Genomic DNA, 22,713 nt, shown 5'->3' on the forward strand with positions numbered 1-22,713 from the left:
GAGGGTTGCTGCCAGAAGAGATGGTGGAAGCGGGTACGATAGTGACATATAAGGGGCGTCTGGACAAATACATGAACAAGGTGGGAATAGAGGGATACGGACCCCGGAAATGTAGAAGGTTTTAGGTTTGACAGGCAGCATGGTCTGCACAGGCTTGGAGGGCCGATAGGCCTGTTCCTGTGCTGTGCTGTACTTTGTTCTTTGTGCAGTCTCATGAATAGAAAGGAAAGGTTATTGGCATACATTATGTATGCTAATTATTCTTTTGAGATACCCAAAGCTACACACACGCACCCCACACACACAGACCTTCAAAGACATTTAAATTATAGGGTTGTTCTCTGCTCAATGACTCACTGCTTTTCGGGCGGTCTCGCAAAACTCTATTCCAATATGTAGAGCAATCTAGGAGTAGTTTATATTCACTTCTGGCTGTGGACTGTCCCTGTGCGGCAGAACGTCTGCGGTCTTCCTTTCCACCAGCAGGTGCTCCTCCTCCTTTTCAAAGAAAAGTCAAAACCAACTTTTAAACACTGTTTTCCAAGCATTTTTCTTTTTCAGAATCAGAAACTACCATGTGACATATACATTCCGCCAGGAGCAAGAGGTTTCCAGCTTCTTTAAAACTCCTTAAATGCCTTTTGTTGTAAATGGCCGTCTCTTCTAAGAAAAACAATCAGAGTTCTTGCAATAAATTGTGGGGGCGATTCTCCGGATCCCGTGCCGGGCCGGAGAATTGGCGCAACCGCACCACGACGCCCCAATGCCGGGGCACGATTCTCCGAGGTGCGGAGAATCGGCGCCATTTGTGCCGGTGCTTTTGGCGTGGCGCCAGCCGCAGGCAGCTGGAATCGACGGGGCCGCCGATTCTACGGCCCGGATGGGCCGAGAGGCCGCGCGGATCCGACAGAGTCCCACCGGCGCTGTTCACTCCTGGTCGCTGCCGGCGGGAACTCTGCGCGAACGGTCGGGGGGCGGCCTGTTGGGGGGGGGGGAGGGGAGGAGGGGGGGCTCCTTCACCAGGTGGGGCCTGTGATGGGGTCTGGCCCGCAATAGGGGCCCACCGATCGGCGGGCTGGCCTCTTCTCCCCCGGGCCTACTTTCTGGCATGGCCGGCCCCTGAACGTCATGTTGAATTGGGACCGGCGCGCTAAAGAAGTCCCCCGCGCATGCGCAGGTTGGCGTGGTGCCCATTTGGCGCTGGGAAAGGAGGCTGCAGCGGCGTGAACCGCTCCAGTGCCGCGCTGGCCCTCTGTGGGGGCCAGAATCGGTTGTACCCGGGCCCGGTTTGCGCCGTCGTGAATCGTGACGTCGTTCACGACGGTGCAAACACTTGGGCTCCATATTGGAGAATCGCCCCTGTGTGTCTTTTAAAACACAAATTATTCCAGAATGTTCTAATTTCTGGAAGAGGAACCATTTTCTGTGATTAACAGGTTCGTCACAATTGTAACACGAGCAACTAAGGTTTCTGGATAGAAACTACATGTCGTTGTATGGCCTCTACATAGAAGCAGGTTCAGGTCCATGATCTCAGGTGGGACGATAGAATGTACCCTCCATACCTTTTTAAAAAAAATTTAGAATACCCTATTCATTTTTTCCAATTAAGGGGCAATTTAGCGTGTCCAATCCACCTTCCACGCATATCTTTGTGTTGTGGAGGCGAAACCCACGCAAACCCCACACGGACATTGACCCAGAGCCAGGATCGAACCTGGGTCCTCGGCGCCATGAGGCAGCAGGGCTAACCGCCACCCTCCATATCTTGGCTTCAGGTAGAAAGAAATGAGCCAGAGTTGTTGACAAGGAAATCAAAATGTTGATTCTGTTGCAACATTATGATTTGCTGATTGTAAAACTCGTGTCATTTTATGATATAAAAACAGAAAATGCTGGAATTACTCAGTAGATCAGGCAGCATCTGTGTCGAGAGAAAACCAGAGTTAATGGTTAACGGACGGAATTTTTCAGAAGCAGCTGAAGTCCTGCCATTGGTACAAAAAGAGGTGTGGTGGGGCAGAGGGTGGACAACCCTACTTTGTCAGGCAGCTAGACTTGGGATCACATTTTGCCAGTGGGAGTCAATCAAGTGTGGCGTCACGGCGCTGACGACTCGGGTTCGATCCCGGCTCCGGGTCACTGTCCGTGTGGAGTTTGCACATTCTCCCTGTGTCTGCGTGGGTCTCACTCCCACAACTCAAAGATGTGCAGGATAGGTGGATTGGCCATGCTGAATTGTCCCTTAATTTGGGGGGGGAGAAAAATACCAAGTGTGGAGTGTTGTGGCAGGTCAGGCTGGCCCCAGTGAGGGATTGCTGAGGACAGCTAGTAGGGTTTGCCATGGGAGTGACAACTGCTGGCAGGGACAGCCCCTATTAGACAAAGAGTCACCCAGAAAGGAAGGACCCCAGACACAACCTGATGTGCATGCAGCAAATCTTAAAGTTGCAACAGAATCAACAGTTTGATTTATTTGTCTACAACTCTGGATAGTTTCTTTGAGGGCACTTGTTCTCTTACTTGAGATCATCTAACCGAGCATGCTTTATTTGAAGGCCATGCATATGGCATTTAGTTCCCATCCAGAAACCCTAATCCCTAATGTCACAATTTTCAGCGATTCTGTCACGTAAACGGAAAATGAAAATGAAAATCGCTCATTGTCACAAGATGGCTTCAAATGAAGTTACTGTGAAAAGCCCCTACTCTCCACATTCCGGCGCCTGTTCGGGGAGGCTGGTACGGGAATTGAACCCGCGCTGCTGGTCTTGTTCTGCTTTGCAAGCCAGCCGTTTAGCCCACTGTGCTAAACCAGCCCCTGCACCATCTCACGAACAGCTGACATCCAAAAGTCATGGGGGCAAAGCTTATGATGTGAAATTGTAGGGCAGCAGTGGGTTAGCCCTGCTGCCTCACGGCGCTGAGGTCCCAGGTTCGATCCCGGCCCTGGGTCGCTGTCCGTGTGGAGTTTGCACATTCTCCCCGTGTTTGCGTGGGTTTTGCCCCCACAACCCAAAAATGTGCAGGGTAGGTGGATTGGCCACACTAAATTGCCCCTTAAATGGAAAAAAAATGAATTGGGTACTGTAAATTAAAAATGATGTGAAATTGTTGAGTCATGAAGGTTGTATAGCGCCTAATCGAAAAAATAAGGTGCTGTTCCTTGAGCTTCATGGGCCGAGATCACAGAGGTAAAAGTGGGAATGGGGGAAAGAATGCAAATGACTGCCACATGAAGGTTTATCTCATGTATTTGAGAAAGCAACTGTCCCTGACAATGAAATCAAAAGGGAACTGGCAGTTAAATTCTCAAAAATAGAGAATAAATGATTTAAAGGATTAGCGTTGTGATATCGTCAACTAAAAGGACTAAAAGTTTAAATGCATTCCGCAAAGAATTCCATGATAGTGTTGCAAGACATAATACACTATCAGGCAGTACTTTTGTTTTAAAATGCTTACCAATTATTGAGTTTTACTGTGTTTCTGATTCACTTACTGGTCATTATTACAATGGACCATGCTGTTAAGAGCACATTTGATACTCTTCAGAGCAGCAACTATAAGTGCATACATAACACTTAACTTTTGACAGCGAAATAATTAAGGCAATCTATCCTCTTACATTTGTCCAGTTAAAAACGTCCATAACCAGTAATGTGGAATACACGTTATCTTTAACTATTTGTCTGTCCTCAATGAAAACAGAAATCTAATCACAATCAGCTGATTCATATTGATCTCCTGAAACCAGAGATCAGACCAGAGGTACCTGGTGTTGTTTATAGTCAGATAGTCAATTGAGTGGTGCATGTTTTATTGCAGATGCGATTTAATCTGTCAGCTGAATGGTTTAATGAGGGATACACTTTACAGCACGAGCTTCTGTTCCTTTGGCCATGTTGTCTGATCTATGACCATCAGAAATGTCAGCTTGTCCAGTATTATTAGTACTTTGAACAAGGACTATCCAGAAAGATAATCAAATAGTGGAGCAAATTTACAAGAATATATTAAACATCTGTATCATCTTATCTTTTAAAAGGAGTAGCAATTTTAGGAATAAACAGGAGTGCCTTGGCTTTAGGCTCTGATAACATTCATAAACAGGTACATTTTGGACACAGCAGAATGGAAATATGTGAGAAGATCAATTTTCCTCAATATTTGTCCATGATGTATATCATTCACACCTATGAAAAAACATCCTTAGTACACAAAGCTTGCCTTATAAAAAGGCAGATACTGAATTTCATTATTTTAAATGGTAGGCAATGATGTCAAAGACATTCTGCTCCTTCCTCTAGTTTGCACTGCATTTGGACATTCATAAACATCTGTCCAGGATGCTACAATCAATGTGAAGATTTAAAAGAGATAGAGAATGTCAAGCTAATGCAATAGAACAGGGTTTTTCAAAGTTCAGGTTGCGACCCGTGGGTGTCTTGATGGTTGCGGGCAGGTGTTGGGAAGGTTGTGGAGTGATTGGTTGCGGCGTTTCCGATCGCGGAATAAGCGCCCAACGACTGCGACCAGCTTTTAAATGGAGAATGCCGGGCTCAACCAGTTTTAAATTGAACGATGCAGTCTTCCAGCCAGAAACATCAGCAGAGAGCAGGTCACGTGCCCAACGTGTACACGGGGGGACGTCACGCTTTTCCGTGCTTTTGGTGCAAAATCGTGGAGGATAGATTCCTCCATTTTCCAGATGAGAGCACGCAAGACAACAGAACTATGAAGAACTGAAGATGGATCCTTATAAGGAAGAGAGGGTCAGAGACACGCAGTGTGCCTCGTGGCCAGGAACTCAACTGAATCTGCTGGGGAGAGCTGCTCAGGAGAGTCCACGGCAGGACCAAGCAGTGCTGGTGTTAGCTCTGGACAGACCTCCAGGTCCTCTGGTAAACAGCCAACAAAGAAAAAACTGAAATCATGAACAAAGCAGTATAAAGATCATTTCTTGAGGTATGGCTTTGTTAATTGTGCCAATGCAAAGCACATGTGTGTTAGAGGCAGGGATGTTCTGGAAAATGAGAGTTTAAAACCCTCCCAGCTTCAAAGGTATTTGAAAACAAGTACGAGGACAAATCTCTTGTTTTATTTTCCAAAGGATCCAGTTTAAATCATCAGCTGAAGTCCTTGGCAAAAATATAACATTGAATAACAAAGCGAATTAAATCATGAGGATCAAGCATGCTCACATGTTGCATTAAAGGGAAGTGAAAATGGTGAGTCGCAAAAGTCAGCTAGCGTGGCTCCCGAAGGTTGGCCGGCATGGGTTGTGAAGTTGGCCGGCATGGGTCGCGAATGTAGTTGGCAAAATGGGTCCCAGGAAGAAAAAGTTTGAAAAACACTGCATTAGAACAATGTTTGCTAAGTGGGTTTGTCTTTTACTGCCCTTATTGTTTTGGGGCAAAACTTTACCAAAAAATGGGGAATGTGTCAGCTTCTGACTGAAAACCAATGTGTTTCTGTCACACAGTCATGTTTTCTGACCAGACGTTCTGACACTCTGTGTGCGATTTAGCAGCCGCGATGTGCCTTGCGGGGATCTGGGTGCACCGGGAGAATAGCGGGAAAGGCCAAAAATCGAGATTCTTGCCGGGCACAATCCATTTTGTGATTCCCCCGACCTGCTCTCGATGGCAAGTTCTAGTTTATAAGATTGAAGTCAAATGCAGCGGCCTCTGGGAATTCCCCGATTCCCCAGTGAGAAGTCACATGGGCATTGTTTAGTACTCCTCTTCACATAAGCTGGCACAATGGCCACCAAGGGGAAGTGAGGAGGTGAGTAACCATCTCCACTTTCCGGCATCCAGCTCAAGGGCACCAAACTACTGCCCCAGTGCACATGGTGGGGATGGGGGCCCCTCGGGTGGGTGGGGGGAGGTTTGGGCTTGGTAAGGGGGCTGAGTCGGGAGTCGCCCCTGGGCCGGGGGGTGGGGGGCTGGTGGTCGGGGAAGGGGGCGACAACTACAGCTGCAGCCTACCAGAGACTTCCAGGATGGAGTCCTGCTGCTACTTCTATCCTGAAATTCAATGTCACTCCTTTTGACTGTGACCAGCCTCCAGCTTCACAGATAAAGGTTATTTCAAATAAGAAGGGGGGGGGGGAGAGGGGAGAGTGGGGGGGGGGGACAAGGGGCTAGGGTGCTGGCAGGCCTGCGGTGAAGATTAATGTGACAGAGGCTTTGCATGTATCAGGTATTACACCTTTTAATGAACATTTTACACTGACAGATTTCCATTCCCCCTAGCTATGGACAGTGACCTCACCAGTGCCCACTCAGTGCTCCTCATTCTTCTCAATCTACTGCTACCTCTAGGTGGGTACCCAGGATGCACATCAGAGATGGAGGCAGTCAGCTCCTTTCCGCGTCCTGTGGCCTTTGATTCCCTTGGCGGGCATCCTCTGGAGGGATTGGAACTGGGGGTCTGGCATCACCGTCCCACCATGTTCTGCCCACTGCATTTGAAATGCGCTGGTGTCAGGAGGTGGCAGGCCCAGGGTCGGCCTCCAGTGCTTCCTCCTTCTGTAGGGCCCTGGGAAACTCCATAAGTTGGTGGGGCAGCTGGAGTGACCTCGGAGTCATCTGGCGTTGCCAGTCCTGGAGACTCCTCATTGTCTGCACAATGGTGTTGACACCCTCAGCGATGCTGATCAGTGACTGGGCTATGCTTCGCAATGTCCACCTGCGACTGGGACACGTTCCTCAGCGATTCTGACATCATGTCAAGGCCCTCATCCATGGCAGTCTCAGACTGAGCCATGCCTTGGACATCACCACTCAAAACGCCAATGTCGTTTCCCAGGTTTTCCACTGTGGTCGCCACCCTAGCAGTGTTGGTCTTGGCGCCATGCATTGTTGGCACCATCTCCTGCGTCTGCAGCTTTTTAAGACTCCTCCAATAGGCCTCGTAGATGCTGTAGTGTCCCTGACACTCCCTCCTGAATCTCACGGCTTTGCCCTATCATCTGCATCAGACCAGAGGCTTGGCATCTGGAAGGGATCCAGCCAAATCCTGGGATCCAGCAGACCTCCGAATGCAGAATCCCTCGGATGTTCCTGGCTCCACATGATGTGCTGCAACAACTCTGTGGTGCTCACCAGATTGTATCCCAGAAGCCTGTCCACTGATGTCACCCACTGAGGTGTGTGTCTCTGCGCTAATGGAAGGTGCAGGTGAAAGATGTGATGCCTTGATGGTGATCTCCTCGGAGCTCTCCTCTGAGGTGGTCTCTTGGGTGGTGGGGTAAAGACTCCGGGTGGCCTGGCCTCATCAGATGGAGGTCCTGCGAGACAATGGAGATGTGGTCAGTGAGAGGGAAGGACCATTTTGTCTGACATAAATTAAAGGGAAGGTGTTGAAAATCTGGGAGTTAAAGGGAGCATTATTTTAAAGCAACAACATTTATGCAGGACCCATAGGAGTGGGGCTTCCAGCTGACTGTACAAGTGAATTCAGTAAAAATGTGCATTTGGTTTTCCAACACTTCTTTCACCTATACTTAGTAGGAAAGGAGCAAACATTCATAGAATCATAGAATTTACAGTGCAGAAGGAGGCCATTCGGCCCATCGAGTCTGCACCGGCTCTTGGAAAGAGCACCCTACCCAAGCCCACACCTCCACTCTATCCCCATAACCCAGTAACCCCACCCAACACTCAGGGCAATTTTGAACACTAAGGGCAATTTATCATGGCCAATCCACCTAACCTGAAACATCTTTGTACTGTGGGAGGAAACCGGAGCACCCGGAGGAAACCCAGGCACACACAGGGAGGATGTGCAGACTCCGCACGGACAGTATCTGCAAACACAGGTGATCAGAGACAAAATGGCATTGGGGCCCGAACTGCACCATATGAACCCAATTCACACATTCAGACAGTTTCTTCAAGAACTCTAGCCAGCTTGGTTGAGGTCCTTCTGAAAATTGAAATGGGCTTAGAGATAAGTTGTCATTATATTGATAAGCTCTTTCAGTCCAACATTTGTGAGCACTAACAGTGTGGTGTCAATATGAAAATTGGCCTCATAATAGATAACACGATACGTTTTATCCCTTTGAGACATTGCATGGTAGGCTGCAGCGCCGGCCCTAGGGTTGCTGGCGCCCCGGGCAAGCTGAACTTCGGCGCCCTTGGGGGGGGGGGGGCGGGACCGAGGGCGGGGGCGGAGGCGGGACCGAGGCGGGGCGGGCGGACCCGAGGGGGGGGCGGGGCGGGCGGACCCGAGGGGGGCGGGGCGGGCGGATCCGAGGGGGGCGGGGCGGGCGGACCCGAGAGCGGGGGGGGCGGACCCGAGAGGGGGGGGGGCGGGGGACCCGAGGGGGGCGGGGCGGGCGGACCCGAGAGCGGGGGGGGCGGACCCGAGAGGGGGGGGGGCGGGGGACCCGGGGGGGGGGGGGCGGGGGACCCGAGGGGGGGGCGGGGGACCCGTGGGGGGGGCGGACCCGCGGGGGGGGCGGACCCGAGGGGGGGGGGGCGGGGGACCCGAGGTGGGGGGGGGAACCGAGGGGGGGGGGCGGACCACATGGGAGGGCTGCCACCGCGCATGTGCTGGTTGGCACCGGCCCAACTGCGCATGCGCGGGACCCGAGTCTCTGGCGCCCCCTACCACATGGCGCCCTGGGCGACTGCCCGAGTTGCCGGTGCCTTGAGCCGGCCCTGTAGGCTGCTGTCCTTTCAAGAGGGTACCTTGGAGTAATAAAGAGTGTGACATTATTAGCACCCTCCCCTTATCACATTCCATCTAATATTGTTCCAGCATAAAATAATCTTTCTCAATACATTGCCATAGCAATGCTGATTCATGCTGGTCTATACTTAGCCCTGGAAATCTGTACTAGCAAAAACTGACCAATTTAAAGTGCCCTAAGTATAACTTTATGGTATGAGGGTAACTAATGGTACAATGAGACACTGGCTTGTCAACCTTTAAACTGCAGATGTAAAGAAAACAATGTTCTGGAATCTACACAGTGAGGTATTGTTACCATGTTTTAATTAAGTACCACTTTCCATTTTCTAGCCAATCCGTGCCTGCTCTTCAGAAAGCAGTGAGACACAGCACATGACCAGGACTTGTGCCTCAGATTAACCGATATCAAACATTTATTCAGATGTGATGGAACCATCAATTCACCAGACACGTGCTTTCCGATATGAACAGTGGTTTTAATCTACTTACTACAGAGCCAGCCTGTTAACCGTTGATGAACTCTCGGTGAACTGCAGGCTGACTCTGGACAAGGGTATTTATACAGCAGCACAAGGGAGAGGAGTCATGGGCGGAGCCAAGGGTGGAGCCTCGTACAAACTCCTGAGCATTCCCAGAGCTACTCCCCCTAGGTCAGGGGTGGGCAAACTTTTCAGTGCAAGGGCCGCATTCAGAAATTCACAATTCACAAAGGGCCGCATAGTATATTAAGTAAAATAATTACGTCACCCGGTTATGATTCTGGGCGCCTCATATAGAACATAGAACAGTACAGCACAGAACAGGCCCTTCGGCCCTCGACGTTGTGCCAAGCAATGATCACCCTACTCAAGTCAACGTATCCACCCTATACCAGTAAGTAACCCAACAGCCCCCCCCCCCACCCATTAACCTTTTAAAAAAAAAATTATTTTTTAAAAAAAAAATTTTTTTTTTTTTTTTTTAATTTTTTTTTTTTTTTTTTTTAATGACTTGGTGGGCCGCAGAAATACCTTTGGCGGGCCGCATGCGGCCCGCGGGCTGTAGTTTGCCCATCCCTGCCCTAGGTAAACCAGCTAGGGGGCTCACTCAGCTAAATCGCTGGCTTTTAAAGCAGGCCAGCAGCACGGTTCGATTCCCGTACCAGCCTCCCCGGACAGGCGCCAGAATGTGGCGACTAGGGGCTTTTCACAGTAACTTCGTTGAAGCCTACTCGTGACAATAAGCGATTTTCATTTCATAGTGGTCGGATAGCGCTACTGCGCTTACAAAGATACAGTGTGAATTACCAAGTTACATTCACCACAAGCTGCAAGGTGCATCAGTGTTCAGCCTGACCTCAAAGTTGAGACACTTAAGCAAAAGTAAACAGTCAGAAATTAGGAGTGGCTTTTCAATTATTTTTCCATGCCTTGGCAGGGAATGCTTGGATTAGTTGTAGTGTCTTTAACAGTACCTTCACCCACAGAGCAATTGAGGTGAGTCCAGTTGTAGTGTCGTGTTTAGATGGAATTGTAGCATTAAAATAGGCTGCAATGAAACATCAAAGAGTTGGCTCAGCCAAACGCTTTAACCAGAAGGACATGACTGGTGATGTTTAATTGAAAATACGTTTCATATCCAAATGATAAATTGCAGTAGGTCCATTGTCAGCTCAAGAATAAAGATTTGACCACTAGCCAAAGCCTGCCCAGAGCCAAGGTCAGTTAGTAGACTCTGATCTGCTGCTGTTTACTATGTGATTAATGCTGGCAGTTTTATTATGTGTTGGAAGTTCAATGGCTCCTGTTACATAGGAAAGTGGTAGCTACAAGTGAACTTAAAAAAACAAAGGAATATCAATGCAAATCTCTCTCAGTGCCACGATGGGTAAGTGGAGATACAATTTAAATATATCAGGACAATTTAAATATATCAGGAAGGTTCAATTTCTGGGCACCGTTTTGTGTACTGAGCGATAGAGATACTACAATTGGGTTCCACATCACAGTACTAAAGTCAGCCAAAATACCAACTAGGGTTCTCACCCCTATTAGATCTTAATTCAGTGACTGTTGCCAAAGGTGTTTCTGTAAATGTGTCATGTGCTGTCCATAATCAGCATATTTTGTGTGGAAAGAGATGTGTCTTCTCTTACATGTTAAGTGTACATTCCAATTAAATAATTCAACAGCAAGCTTTCATGAATTTTAAAATAAAAAAGGTTATTTATTCTCATATACTTCCCCTGAATCGACACAACGTAACAAACTGTCTCTCACTTACACACACAAAGATTGGATACAGATAAAGATAGTGCAATTTTACAGATTACAATTAATTCAGTCTTTGATATACCATTGCTGGTCTCACACATGACAGGCCTGTGGTTTCTTGAACAGATTCAATTATTTAAAATTGAACTGGTGTTCTTATAAAGCAAAGAGTTTGCATCAGATTGTGAGGTTCCTTGTGGTCAGATATTTAGGAGGTTGGTTCTCAGGTGAACTTTGAAACTAGAACGGGTTTAAGTACTTTGGCTGCTGGATGACTTCCAGCTAATTTTAGAATCTACCTCTCGGCTGATTACTGATGGACCTGATCAGCAAGCTGCTCTTAGATGGTCTTTTGAACAAAGACACCATGGCTGTTTCATCATGTGGCTTTTCACAAGTCAGTGGTCGTTCCCACCTAAAGTGTGGTGTTCATGATGATTCCAGCCCTTACGTTGTGGGTTAATACTTTTGATGCCAACCCAGCTTTGTTTGGATGAGGGAGGCTATTGTTATACAATGGGAGGTTGAGGCTGGTTATTCACGTCCATCTGACACAAACTGAGTTTTGATCTTCCCTTTTGTCCAATATGAAACAAGGAGACAGTACTTTTGTGTTCGCCCTTCCTTAAATGAGAGGTGTGTGAATTCCATGGTAGACTGTAGCGTACCCTCATCTATGTCCATATTAATTAAATATTCCTAAGCCTACTTACTCCCCCACCCTATCCTGATAACCCAGTAACCTAACCTACACATCTTTGGACACTAAGGTGCAATTTAGCACGGTCAGTCATCTAACCTGCACATCTTTGTGACATTAGATACAATTTAGCATGACCAATCCGCCTAATTTGTACATCTTTGGACTGTGGGAGAAAACCCACGCAGACACAGGGAGAAAGTGCAGACTCCACACAGACAGTCACCCAAGGCCGGAATTGAACCTGGGTTCCTGGTGCTATGAGGCAGCAGGGCTAACCACTGTGCCACTGTGCCGCCCTGGCCCTGAAGACTGCAGATAGAGAATGATGACAAGGAATTGTTTACATGGTCACAGTCACATAACAAAATGTCAGTAGTGAATTTGATAAGAATATGTCAGTATATTACAACAGCCAGAAAGATAGTAGTGATGCTAGACACAGTATTTGTGACAGTAACAGCCAGGAGATGTAATCCAGTCTGCAGTATTAATTGTGTGACAGGCTGGTACTTTCTCACAATGCTTTGATATCCAGAAACACATTCGATAAAACACAGCAACATTAGAGAGTCAGTGGCTTGAACAGGGTGATGGAAGAATAGAGCCATGAAACGCAGAAACACCTGGAGGCAGGTATTCGCACACCTGGACCAGGAATAGTGAGTGGGAGCAGTGAGTGAGGCTTAGGGCTAAAAGGGTGAGTCAGCTAACCTTTGGTATATTGCAACTGCAAAGATGTTGTTGTCTTTCCAATTCTCCAGCAAACTAGAGATAATGTTGAAGGAGGAAGTGCTTTAGTAGCCTTAGAGAGCACGTTCTTTTCATTTTAAACAAGGAACCTTAGATTAAAGCAAAAAAATTATTTCTGCTTTACCAGAATTAGAAATGTAAATGGATCAGAAAAGAATATTCTTGTTAGCAACATTTTTCTGTCAGTGTTATTAGAAAGCAAAATTCTTCTTAAATGCTATTCAGCTGCAACATTACGATTGAAGCTGATTTGAACAATGTCCTGTGTGCCCCAGGCCACCCCCCCCCCCCATTGTGAAAACCACTATCCACGTTACTCAATACAGGTGTGGCTGGTAAATTCTGCCTGAATCGTTCACTGTATTGCTTCCAACTATCTTTTTACTTCACCTGCAGTGTTCTGCTGTTAAAAGATTTACAGAGACTAGCAATTACCGGTGTGGTCAGCATGTATTGTAAACAGAATTGATTAACTTTTCAGTTAACAGCACTCAGAAAAATGGCCAATTCTGCAGTACTGTGAGGTGTCCTATAATTTAAAATGGGTGGAGGTCCTCAAATTACAGCAGCAGGAGGATTGCAATCAGGACTTTCAGATCCCAACAGTTATGGTTCTCGTGGGTAATCATGAGGTTGGATTAATCAGCTCCGAAAGAACAAAGGATGGAATTATTTTAAAGGAACAAGCACTTTAGAAGCAGGCTCCGTGGGAGCTCTCACAATGGCTTAATGGTAATGCATTATATGTGCCATGGCGGTCGATGGAATGATTCCTGATTGTGCTGCGTCAGATGACTTGAACCAGCGCTCTCTCCCACCCCTCCCCAGCGGCATGCCTGTGGTGCCAGGGTTTCGCTAAAAGTTCTCCGATCAATCACAACTAAAGACATTTACTTGCAGACATTAGGTAAGGAGAGGACTGACCATGGTCACAACACCCTCAGTGTGTCACTATTCACTGTTTAGCCACAGTCAGGAAGGAAAGTCAATTGGGAGCTGTATCATTTCTCTAATGGCAACAGTAAAAATGTACCCCAATTATAGGAGAGAAGAAGAAACGTGACGTCCAACTAATAATCTCCTGGGCCTTTAATAATACTTCAAATTGGTAATTTGGTGAAATGGGCGGCACGGTAGCACAGTGGTTAGCATTGTTGCTTCACAGCGCCGAGGTCCCAGGTTCGATCCCGGCTCTGGGTCACTGTCCGTGTGGAGTTTGCAAATTCTCACCGCCTTTGTGTGGGTTTCGCCTCCACAACCCAAAAGATGTGCAGGGTAGGTGGATTGGCCACGCTAAATTGCCCCTTAATTGGAAAAAATGAATTGGGTACCTAAATTTATTTTAAAAATAATACTTCAAATTGGTAATTTGGTGAATTTGGTGGCATGGTAGCACAGTGGTTAGCACTGTTGCTTCACAGCGCCAGGGACCAGGGTTCTATTCCTGGCTTGGATCTGTGCGGAGTCTACACATACTCTCTGTGACTGCATGGGTTTCCTCCGGGTGCCCCGGTTTCCTCCCACAAATCCCAAAAGACATGCTGTTAGGTGAATTGGACATTCTGAATTCTCCCTCTGTGTATCCGAACAGGCGGAGTGTGGCGACTAGGGTATTTTCACAGTGACTTCATTGCAATGTTAACGTAAGCCTTTTTGAGACACTACTAAAAGATTATAAAGATTACAAATCCACCCCAAGACTCACCCATACATTCCCAGGGGCTCCCCAGAACCCCGTATGAAGACTATTAAAATTATCTTTTGGGAGTACAATTACTTTACATTTTCTAGGTCCTCCTCATGCAAATGTACACGATCGGCCTGTATCACTGCCTTCAGATGGGCAAGAAAAGGCAAGAGATCTGAACAGACCAAATGATTAATCTGCAATTAACTTGTGGCAAGTATTTTGGAGGCCATGTCACCTTTATGTTAGGAGAGGAGACATATGGACATACAGGCAGAACTAGAAGTTATCATTTGTGGTTTCATCCTCAAATAGGTGTAGTTCAGAGGTTAAAGACAAGTTTAAATGAGAAAAAGTCGCTCTATTCCGCATTTGTTTAACATAAAGTTGCTTCCGAAAGAATTTAGGCATGGTTCCAGAACAGGGCAGCACGTTAGCTCAAGTGGATAGCACTGTGACTTCGCAGCGCCAGGGTCGCTGGTTCGATTCCCCTCTGGGTCACTGTCTGTGTGGAGTCTGCACTTTCTCCCCGTGTCTGCTCCGGTTTCCTCCGGGTGCTCCGGTTTCCTCCCACAGTCCAAAGACGTGCAGGTTAGATGGATTGGCCACGATAAATTGCCCTTCGTGACCAAAAAGGTTAGGAGGGGTTATTGGGTTACGGGGATAGGGTGGAAGTGAGGGCTTAAGTGGGTCGGTGCAGACTCGATGGGCTAAATGTTCTATGTTCTATTCCAGACTCAAGTACATCCTGCTGAATAGGATGCCAACACTCATGGTCAAGGCACACAGAATGCTTACTTAAGCAAGGTCCAGAGTGCAATTGATGCCGTTAGAAGTACAATGCAGGAAACCACAAACCTTTAAGGAGAAAAACATATTTAATAAAAACAAAAGAGTTCAAACTTACTTCACGATGCAATCTGTCAGTGCTCTCTGCATCACAGAAACTTCCATTATTCCAACTGAGTTTCCTTTCCCAGAATCTCACGTTGCCACAATCTTGCTACAGAAGAGCATGCTCAAATGATTTATTATAGGGCAATTACGCTGCACATTTTACATCAATACAATGGGACCTCGGCGCCGTCAGGCAGCAGTGCTAATCACTGTGCCATGCTGCCCAGGGACTATGCTTTTCTAACAGCGAACAATACAGAAGTAGCAGCATGTGGAATGCACAAAGGCAGATGCACAGTAACATAATCCTTCTGCTCTGTATTCTCTTTTCCCAATCAATTCCATCAAACTGGCAGTAGGGCTTCAACACCACTTTGTTGTGTCCTCTGTTATGGCCGTTGTAATGAGGTACACAGAACATCTAGTTCTTTAACTAGTAAGGTGATTTATTAACAAACAAGTGGAAAGATAACTAACAAACTATAATACAGGCGGTAACTAATAAATGAATTCAGTGAATTCTCCTGGAGCTACTTCTAGTGCCACTGTCCTCTAGTATGACTTACTACCAACTGCTGAATCTCTCCAGCCACATGGTGAATCTCTATCACCCCCTGCTGGTCAGATGTCATACAGATACCTATATACACATGCATATCACCACATCCTCCTTCCTTTGGAAGTGTTAATATGATATGCATGATAAGTTTAAACATGCACTGTACACAATTTACTACAAGTTCAGTCTGTCAGGTTTACAACGTAACCTGGTTGATCTCAGGAGCAATGGCTGAATAGGTGATTGTGTTCCACCTTCATTTGTTGTTGATGTTCCTGCTTGTTCTGTATTTATTGCTGCGGATGCTTCTCTGATTGCTGTCTCTGATGGGTGGTTTGTATCCTCTTCAAGTGATTTGGGATTACATACCAACTCTTCTGATGGACTCAAAATGAAAGGACGTTGAACTTTCAACACCGCTCTTCAGTTTCTCTGCAAGACTGGGCCATCCTCAGTGATGGTGAGAAACGAATATGGACCTGTCTGTTGTAGTACTTTTGCAAGACTTGACCATCCAGTGACATCTTCCAGTCTAACCGTGTCACTTGGATGCACTGGTTGGAGCTTCCTTGTGGATTTATCATAGAACTCTTTCTGCCTCCAGAAGCAGTTTCTGCTCCAGTCCTCCATCGACAGGGGGAGTTAGAATGGAAGGCAGGGTCGTTTGTAGCTGTCTATTCATCAGCAGCTGAGCTGGTGACAGCCCATTGACAAGTGGTGCAGACCGATAGCTCAAAAGCGCCAGATAGATATCTTCCTGGCTGTCAGTGGCTTTTTTTAAGCTGCTGTTTAACAATGTTTAACATTTCTGTCTTCCTGTTTGTCTGGGGATATAAAGGATTTGAAGTAATGTGCTTGAAGTCATCATGACCAGCAAATGCAGTCCACTCAGTTTTTGAAGCAAGGACCATTGTCAAACATAACAGTATTTGGTATGCCAGGCTGGACAAAAATGTTTAGCATTGTTATGGGTCAGGTTCAGAAAACCCCAAAGTGTATCATGGAGTTCACCTGACCCACAACTTTTAATAGATTGTGGTATGGGGAGCATACAGCCCACTTTACAGGTGTGGTACAGCAGAAAATGGACAAGTATTTTTTAAAGCAAAACAATGTTTATTCTATGAACGCAAGTTAGCCTTTTTAAAACAAACAGTGAACATCTAAGCAACCATTAATTCAAATACAACCCCAAAGACTACAACACTAAGTAACCCTGAATGCTGTCCCTTTAACATCCCACAGACTTAACAAACCTTCAAACAGGAGCACATTAGGTTTACATTCAATAATGAGACCTTTTACAATTCTGGGTTCACCAAGTGATCCATAGATAGTCTTTGGATGGCAGAGATCAACAGGACAGCTCTACTTCAGCTGTAGCTCACTGAAAAACACAGACACACCCAAGCTTTTTCTCAAACTGAAACTAAAGAGCAGAAGTAGAGCTCAGCTCCACCCACACTCTGACATCACTCCAGTAACATGAGCAGCTCCATTTCTTAAAGGTACTTTTCTTAAACACCCATTTCTTAAAGGTACTCTCACATGACAAGCATGTTGGATAACACACCAAGCAGTCGAGTTCGCTAACTGTGCAATCTCCGGATAATTAAAGAAGTAGTCAGTGACCAAAAGGTATTCTTTTCCATTAAAGTGAAAAAGATCCATGCCCACCTTCAGCCAAGGAGTTGTGGTGATTTCACCCGTGTGCATCGGCATTTTGCTCTGTTTGCATTGGAACGTCTGATAGGTGTCACAGTTATCAACAATGAGTGCAATGTCTTGAGTGATTCCTGGCCAATAAACTGTATCCCTGGCCCTGTGCTTCCCTGGCCAATAAACTTTATCCCTAGCCCTGTGCTTGCACTTTTCAATGCCCAGGTGGAGCTTCTTGAGAATGAGTGGCCTCAAGGAATGTGGAAGCACAATCCTGTGTTGTTGCCTCACTCAACTCTGCCCTCGCATTGTAATAGCCCGAACAGGAACCTTTAGGCCATCCCTCGTGGAGAAACTTTATTACTTTTTTTGGACTATGTCCTTGGCTGTTTCTTCCCTTATTAGGCATGACTTCTCAGAGACTGGACGAGATGCAGTGAGGAGATTAACATGGACTTGCTCATCCTCATCAACCACGTGTATCTCCTTAATGCCCGTGGCTCGGGAAAGCATGTCAGCGACAATGAGATGCTTGCCTGGTGTGTAGATTAGATCAAAATCGTAGCGTTGGAGCTTCGTCATCGTGCGCTAGATCCTCGGACATTTTGCATAAGTTCTTCTGCACAATGGAGACAAGTGGCCTGTGGTCAGTCTCCACAAGAAACGTCAGAAGCATAGACATAGTCGTGGAACTTGTCTAAACCATTGACTAACCAGGGGCATTCTTTTTCAATTTGCGCATACCTGCGTTCCGTCTAGGCCATTGCTCAGGATACGTATGTCACAGGCAGCCAGCTGCCTTCTGCTGCAGTAACACAACTCCCAGGCCATCCTTAGATGCATCGATGGAAATTTTGGTCTTTTTCGCTAGAACTGGCACTGTAGTCAATGAGATACGTAATGCTTGACACTCCTCGTGTCTGGGAGACCATTGGAACACTGCGTCCTTTTTTCATTGAATCTCAGAGTTGAGAGGTTTTAGATGCTAGGTTGGGAATATATTTGCCAACATAGTTGATCATCGCTAGTATCTGTAGGATGCTTATTTTATCTGTGGAATTGGCATTGTCAAAATAGCCTTTATCTTCTCATTATCTGGCTGCCCACCTTGTGCAGAGAGCCTGTCCTGCAAGAAGAAGACATTTTGCTTTATTGAGCTACAGGCTATTTTTCTTCATCTGTTGTAGAACTCTGAGACGCCTTCTGTCATGCTCATCGCGTATGGACCCCCAGATTATTATGTCATCCACATAGACTCGGATGTCTGGTAACCCTTATGCTCCATGGCCCGATGGAAAATTTCAGACGTAGAAATTATGTCATACGGCATCCTCAGGAAGCAGTTGCGCCCAAAGGGTCTGTTAAACATGCGCAGCTTTGTGTTCGCTTTGTCTAGCTTAAGCTGCCAGAAGCCTTGTGATGCATCCAACTTGCTGAAACATGTCACTCCAGCCATCTCACATGTTATTTCCTCCCTCTTTGGAATCGGTAGTGCTCTCTTGATATTAAGGTTCATGTCTTTGGGGTCCATGCATATCCCCATGTCATTTATTCCTCTTTTTTACGCACACCACAGAGTTAACCCAGTCTGTAGGTTCCTCTATGCGTTTCATGACTCCTCGAGCCATCATTCTGTCTAACGCAGCCTTCAATTTGTCCTTCTGTGGAGCTGGTAAACGTTTCAGCGCGTGTACGACTGGCTTCGCATTCTCCTTCAATTGGATGTGGTACATAAAAGACAGGGTGCCAAAGCCTTGAAATATCTTCGGAAAGTCTTTTATGATGGATTATATGGCTGCATGTTGGCGGGGTACCATGCTTTCTGCACTGAAAACCCACTTAACGAGCCCAAGCGCTTCACACGCTTCCACTCCTATGGGAAATTCGTGCTCGGTCTCCACTATGGCAAATGTAATTATACACGTTACAGCGAGTTTACATGCTCCTGACATTGTGATCTGATGGCCATTATAGTCCTTCGAACCATTTTTGCTTTAATTTTTAACCCTTTCAACACTGACAAAGTGATCAAATTGGCCCTCGCTCCTGTGTCGAACTTTCATCTGATTAACGTGCAATTAACCATCAACAGAATCGTCCATCTATCTTCTATGGTATTCGCATCCGCATCACCATGGCTGCAAATGCTGAGGAAAAATTTGCCATTTTGGCTGGTCAGACTATTCACATCCTCCGTCACAATCATCTCCAGAGCAGCCAGGTCGTTGGTGCATATCTCATTATCTACGTTAACTGGTCCTGTTCGGTCAACTATTGGACGTGGGAGATATTGCCTAGCAAAGTGATTTGTAAACACACCTTTCCTACTGCGGGACATCACCATGGCAGATGTCGATTGCCGCATTGCTGGCATCAAATGGCGGATCCAGTCAACCGCTCAAGATGGCCACCTGCACTGAAACCACATTTCTTTATTGACTGTGTCACAGTGCTTATGGCGCTGGCATCTTCTTCCAGATTGGCGCCAAAATGATTCAGGTTGAGCATACTAATCTGCTGTGCAGCTAGCTCACTTGCATGACAAATCCTGATAATGTTTTCCAATTAGCTCTTCTTCCCTCAGTAACCTCTCACGCACCTTGTCATTTGCTATCCCGAACACTAGCTGATCGCAGATCATCAACAACTCAAAATACTAAAATTGCACAACTGCGCCTTCAACCACAAGTCGGTTAAAAAACTATCAATAGATTTGCCTGCTTTTTGGTTACGCCTACGAAATATACAACGTTCAACGTTTAATTTTTCTTCAGAGAGCAATGCTGATCAAGTACTTTATTATTTCATCAAAGCTCTTGCTTTCCTCTTCACTGTCGAAGGCGAAGGTGTTGTATATTTCTATTGCTTGATGACGTGCTACCGTGAGCAGCAACGTAATACAACTATCATGAGGCTGTGCCTGCAGGCCAAGGGCTGCAACAAAGAGTCTGAATTGTTGCTTGAAAATCCGCCAATTTTCATCTACATTACCGCTGGCTTGAAGCTGGTGGGATGCCTTCAAACCTTCCATCTCTAACTTCACAGTCTTTCCATGAATTGAGTTCCAGTTGCCCTACCAGGTTTACCAGGTAGGTGGAAGAATTACCTTTTTTCTTTCTTCAGCCTGTTTCATCTTGTCTTCTCCATTGTTATCTTTAATTATTCTGAACTCTTGGTACCATGTTGTGTTCTGTGTTATCACCGTGTTAATGAGGTACACAGAATATCTAGTTCTGTAACTAGTAAGATGATTTATTAACAAACATGTGGAAAGATAACTAATGAACTATAATAAAAATGGTAACTAATAAATGAATTCGGTGAATTCTCCTGGAGCTATCTCTAATGCGACGGTCCTCCAGTACGACTTACTACCAACTGCTGAATCTCTCCAGTCACATCATGGATCTCCATCACCACCTGCTGGTCGGAGGTTATACTGATAACTATAGGATAGATAACTATATACATTGATGTGCACATGCAAATCACCACACACATCTCCCTAGATGCAATCAGACACATGAAAATCTACCCCACTTGGCTGTAATGTAAATATGGAGTTAAGACCTGATCTAACACCAAAGAACAATGAGACTCGGCACCAACTGTGTTGTTCTTAATTCCTGATTTAGACCACGGGTGCGATGTAACCACTGGAGTTGTGCCCACCGCGTATCTGGGCACACTGGGTAAATAAGCGGAAAAAGCCAAAAATCGAGAATCGGGCCAGAGGCGATCTAGTTTGCACTTTACCCAGCCCGCTCCTGATGGTGAGTTCCAAATCTTACCCCGAAATAGCAAACATATCATTAACCTTCATTTGCTTTCATTTTAATCTTATTTGTGAGATTGACGTTGAATGCAGCTGCCTCCCAGGAATTAACTGACTCCCCAGCGGGAAGTCGGGTGGGTGGCGTTTAGTACATCCTTTCAAAAGTCTGAAGCTGCCGCAATGGCTATCAAGGGGAAGTGACAGGTGAGTAGCCATTTCCCTTTTCCGGCATACAGCTCAAGGGCACTGGGTGGGGGGAGGGACTTTGTATCTATGAGGCCTTCAACCTATATTTAAATATTGTGGAGACCCATAACAGGGACAACCCCAGCAGCAGCCTGTCTGTCCCACCAAACACTTCCAGGACAGAGCCTGTTCTTGGTTATGTGCTGTAAGTCACACAAAGAGCCGGAGAATGGAGGACAGGAAGCGGCAAGGGTCCCACACGCCTTGAGAACCAGGGAGGCCTTCATCCTCACCGGATTCTCACAGGGTGAGGCCGTGTCTGTCAGCTCAACCAGCTCCCCCAATTTCCCTCCATCCACCCCAATCCCCCTCCCACTCAATCCCCCTCCCCCCATTTCCCTCCTTCCCCCTCCTGCATTCCCGTACCAGCCTCCCCGGAAAGGCGCCGGAATGTGGCGACTAGGGGCTTTTCACAGTAACTTCATTGAAGCCTACTCGTGACAATAAGCAATTTTCATTTCATTCCTATTTCCCTCATTCCCCCCTTCATTTCCATTACCTATCCTCCCCCACTCGCCGCCCACCCTCCCCCACACACCGCCCCCTCCCCATCACCGTTTCCCTATGGGTCTGTGTAACATCACTCCAGGGTGATTGGCCTGTAGCAGCACTGTCAGCGGGTCAATATGCAAGGCAGGAGAGTGATGACCACTTGCTGTGATGGAAGCTCTGGTGCTCCTCACCAAAGTCCGACTCTTGCCTTTCTGCTCTTAATTCCCTCCTCTGAACGAGGTCTGCATCAGGAACGTTTGATCTTGGACCACTGTGCCCACGGAGCGGGGAGCAAAGGACAACAGGGGGTGGGGGGATGCAGGCAGGCCCGCTGTGAAGATTAATCTAACAGAGGCTTCACATTTATCAGGTATACCATGTTTTATTACTGAACATTTGCATTTTCATTCCCCCTGGCTTCAGAAAGTGACCCCACCCCTCTCATGCCCTCAATGCTCCTCACTCTTCTTGATCTTTCATGGTCTAATACTACGTCTAGGCGTGTCCCCAGAATGCACGTCAGAGATGGAGTCAGCCTGCTGCTTTCCATGGCCCGTGGCCTTTGATGCCCTTGGTGGACGTCATCTGGAGGGTCTGAAGACAGAGGGCCCTGGCTGACTTACCAGTGCAATGGGTATCACAGTGCCACTTTGTTCTGCCCGCTGTCCTTGAGATATCAGGAGGGGGGCATTCGGAAAAATTGGTGACCTCTGTCTTCTCCTTGGTGGGAGGCCTTGGGTTGGCCTCCAGTGCTTCCTTCTCCCTGAAGACACCCATCTCCATGGGATGGAGGGGCAGCTGGACTAAGCTCCAGGGCCTCGGAGTCATCTGGCGTTGCCAGTCCTGGCTGCTCCCCATTGTCGACGCCCTCAGTGAAGGTCCTCGATGACTGGGCCATGTTCTGGAGTGCTTCGGCAATATCCACCTGCATCTGGGACATGTCCCTCATCGACTGGGACATGTCGGGATCCTTAGCCATGATCG

At 46.8% G+C, this 22,713-nt stretch overlaps 1 protein-coding gene across 1 annotated transcript in view; it reads left to right on the forward strand.

The window, feature by feature from the left end:
• The first annotated feature begins 10,455 nt into the window (after nucleotides 1-10,455).
• The window catches only part of LOC119971217 (5-hydroxyisourate hydrolase-like), a 66,928-nt gene continuing 54,670 nt past the window's right edge, over nucleotides 10,456-22,713 (forward strand). Inside the window, exon 1 of the mRNA XM_038806462.1 lies at nucleotides 10,456-10,575. The gene's annotated coding sequence lies outside the window, so the exon portion shown is untranslated. The remainder of the gene's footprint in view (nucleotides 10,576-22,713) is intronic.

The sequence above is a fragment of the Scyliorhinus canicula genome, chromosome 9 (genome assembly GCF_902713615.1).
Source record: "Scyliorhinus canicula chromosome 9, sScyCan1.1, whole genome shotgun sequence".
NCBI lineage: Eukaryota > Metazoa > Chordata > Chondrichthyes > Carcharhiniformes > Scyliorhinidae > Scyliorhinus > Scyliorhinus canicula.